General features: G+C 48.2%; 1 pseudogene; it reads left to right on the top strand.

Moving 5' to 3' along the window:
* Positions 1-3,425: 3,425 nt before the first annotated feature.
* Positions 3,426-3,537, top strand: LOC114620673 (annotated as a pseudogene).
* The last annotated feature ends 395 nt before the right edge of the window (positions 3,538-3,932 follow it).

Here is a 3,932-nt window from a genome sequence, read left to right as displayed (position 1 = left end):
TGGAACCCCAACCCGAGAGAGAGAACCACTCACATTCCAGGAAGGTCTGCCTGCTTAGTGCCCTCATATGCTTACCTACAGGTAGTGAAGATGACCCATTCCAGAGTGCCTATTCCAGGAGCATGTCAAGGAGGTTCCAAGCCTCCTCTCTGTGGAGAGACAAACCTGAGCCGTGCTTTGTAGGGTCTTCTAGAAGCTTCCAGGGACCGGAGTCCCAAGTTTCCTAAGCAGTGGCTCCTTTGCCAATGTAACTTAATAGATTTTTCCTTCTCTGCCTCCTGGCTTCAGTCACCTCCCAACACAGTTAGCTACTGCCTCCTGAGTTTTTGCTTTGAGGCTTGCTTTTGAAGGAACCCAGATGAAGACAGGACGGCTCAAGGAGATGATGTATGGCTATACTGAGAGTGTGTGGCATGTGGTAAGCACCCGATTCATTTTAGTGTGCGTGATGGGCCATTTGTAAAGTGTAAGCGATGCATCGTCAGCTACGGGGTTGGAAAGAGAAGGCACATGTGCATATGTCAACCCCCTAAACTGATCAATATTTTGTGAAAGGGGAGTTGTCACTCAATAGACACTGTGATGTGTGGTCTGATCGCGTGTCTATCAGGAGGGCGTGTGAACTCATCTGCTGATCCACAGTCATTGAAAGCACCTCCCCCTCCCCCATGTTCAGTTATCACAGATGCTGAATGCACATGTGCAAATGACGTAAGATGGTGTCTAAGGGGCAGCTGGTCTTCCTCTGACATTTCAGCTTCAGCATCTAGTCTTGGCTGGAGCCAGACAGCCTCCATCATCCGCTTCCAGGGATGGCTTGATTTATTTCATCTGCTGCCTGGCTACTCAGGTGCCAGGAAAAGCAGCCACAGTCTCTAAAAGGGGGCGAGCCCAAGCAAACCCACAGTTTCCCCTTCTCCACGCTGATTGTCAATTTGCTGGGCCTCCCATGATGCTGAAATCTGTCTGGCTTTGTGGTAAAATGGAGGGGAGACTGTGTCTCAGGGTGCCTGTGATGCTTGCCGAGAGTAACACCTGCTCGAAGAAGCTCTCCCAAGCTAAGGAAGACACATTGAGGAAGCTAGACAGAGTCTTTGTCTGTATAAATAAATGACAAGGTTGTTCCCTATATTTACAACTCTAATAATGATACTCAGAGCAGACAATTCATTGCCCTGTGATCTGTCCTGTCCACTGTGGGCTAGTCCAAAAAGCCCTTGCCTTCTCTCTACTGATTGGCAGTAGGGTACTCTGCTCAAAAAATGGTTCCAACCAAAAACATCTTTAGGCTTTGTCAAGTGTAACCTGGAGGACAGGATTGCCACAGACTGAGAACCACTGTCCTGGAAACTCTGTGAACAAAGGAGACTAGGTTCCATCTTTCTAATCCTGCACGAAGCCAGCTTGTTGCATAGTTGAGAACAGGGCTCTGTGGTGACATTACCATGTGATATTTCATTTTTTCATCTGCTGGCTTTGTGACCTTGGATATAAAATGGAAATCAACTCATACCACTAGCTTCTCATTGATCGTAAAGTAAAACCCATGATTATTATAGCAGTCTACCAGAACTAAGCCTCGTTCTACACCCCCAATCTCCCCCGCTCTCCCACAGCCCATACAAACTCCATTCTGTAAAACTCCTTCCAGTTTCTGCCACATGGGCCTTACCCTTGCTTCTCCCTGTGGCGACAGCATCTTTTCCTCAGATTCCTGGGTGTGTGGCTTTCTTCTGTGGCTCACTCCCCAGCTCATGCATCTCCTCCTCAAAATAACCTCCTCTGGCCAACACCTTCTGCCCTGGCCCCGCCCAGTCACTCTCAGTGGCTTACCCTGTCCTCATTTGCATACCGATTCACTATGCCCCACCCCCGTCAAGCTGTCCTCTTCTCATTTGCTATGCATACCCCTCCCCATCCATGTGAGCTGCATGAAAGCAAGGCCTGCGACAGAATTGTAACTAATAACACACTTTTACGGTGTACTGGTTACTGTTCTCAAAGCTGTGACCAAATACTTGACAAGAGTCTACCCAAGAGAGGAAGGGTTTATTACAGTTGGTGAGAATGCAATCCATCACGGTTGAAAGGCAAGTGTAGGAGGAGGCTGGTTACACTCCATCTACAGTCAGGAAGTGGAGGTGGAGTAGGAAAAGGGACTGAACCTAAAACCTAAAGGCCTGGCCCCAACCACTCACTTCCTCCAATGAGAAAAACGTTCCTCAGAAAGTCATCTTCTTGAGGACACATATGGGGACACATGAGGTCACGGCAGATGATCCACAAGGCCATTCCCTTCCTAATTCATGTGTTACCTTAAACGGGTAAACTGAGGCAGACAGGGAGGAATGATAAAAAAATGTGCAAGGTGAACATTCTTCTTTGGGAAACAGCTTCTGAGAGAGACAGAGATAGAGAGAGACAGAGAGACAGAGAGACAGAGAGAGACAGAGAGACAGAGACAGACAGACAGACAGAGACAGAAAGACATAGACAGACAGACAGACACACACACACACATGGGGTGGGGGAGGGAAAGGAATGTGTGGACATTGGCAGCTAACCCAAATGTGGAGCCCAAGGCAGGCAAGCAGTCTGGGGGGGTGGGGGGCCAGTGTATCGCAAACAGCTGCCTAGGGCAGAGGAGCGGCTGTTGCAGCCCAGACTCTGCCCCATGCGTGTATCTCTGCTCCGTTACTCAGCTCTTGTTTCTTTCTCGTGTTCACTCTGTCTTCTTCCTCAGCTGTCAATCCATATGTCTCAAAGTGACACAAGTTAACTATCTTAAAGAACTCTGGATTCATCTTGTCACCTTAGCAAATGTTCCTTCCCAGAGTGTTTTTTTTTTTTTTCCCTCATAGTGAACGACTACAGGGTCCAAGGTGTTATTCTGAGACAACATTCTTATGCTCCCAACTAACCAACAGACTGCGTGGTGAGTTAAATTGTGGTTTCCCCATAGCTGTTGTGAAGTTCTTACTCTGGGTACCTACGAATGTGACTCTAATGAAACAGGTCTTCATGAGTCTCATTAAAGTGACCATGCTTAGTTCACTAGGCTGAGCTCTAACTCAGTACGACTGCTGTCTTTAGGGGTGAGTGTTCAGTGGAAGGAAACTCCGGGTTCTCTCCTCCCTTCCCCATGTGGTAGTCCCTCTTTGCTTCATTTCCTGTCTCCTTTCATCTTTTAATTACTAGACAGAAAGTTTTTATGAATGAGCCCAGATCCTAGTAAAAGGTCTTGACTCAAAAAACCAAAATGGATTGGAAGACTGACACCCAAGACTGACTTCTGGCTTCAACAATTGAAATACACAGCCACACATCCCTTCTTCAAATCGATACATAAAACAAACGCTGATGACAAAAAGTCCCATGGACATGTTACACAGGAGGTTACTAACTGGGCATACGATGTTGGGAGAACTGACCCTAGAGTCATTGCAGGTGTGGCTTCTGTGTGTCATGTGTGTCAGAAGGTGGCAGAGAAAGGCTATATCTACCCTCAGTGTTCTGAATGGTTAGCAGCCTAACACTCCCTCAAAAAAAGTGAGCCCGAGACAACCACCAGTCAGGCACCCAGGGGGCCTGGACAGGAAGCAGACCATGCCTAGGAATCCCTGTCCAGCTCCATACTGCACAAGTGAGGCATAGCACTCCCGAGACCACTCCTGAGATGACCACAGACACTCAGAGACCCCGGGCACTACTAAGAGGAGCAAGTAAGTGGTGGAGAAATGGAAGATAAAGAGAAACAGAAGGATGTGGACACAATGAAGAGAGGCAGAACTGGAGACTTGAGGGTAGTGAGGACAGCCTGATGTGATTAGCCGGTGATGCCACCTGGGACCATGGTGGGGTCCTGGCCTATGCTGCCACCAGAAGCTATGTCTGGGTCCTTGACTGTGCAGCAGCAGGGGTCTTTCACCACC

This window comes from Grammomys surdaster, unplaced genomic scaffold (genome assembly GCF_004785775.1).
Source record: "Grammomys surdaster isolate TR1022 unplaced genomic scaffold, NIH_TR_1.0 169, whole genome shotgun sequence".
Classification (NCBI taxonomy): Eukaryota; Metazoa; Chordata; class Mammalia; order Rodentia; family Muridae; genus Grammomys; species Grammomys surdaster.
This window is presented reverse-complemented; position numbering and strand designations above follow the sequence as displayed.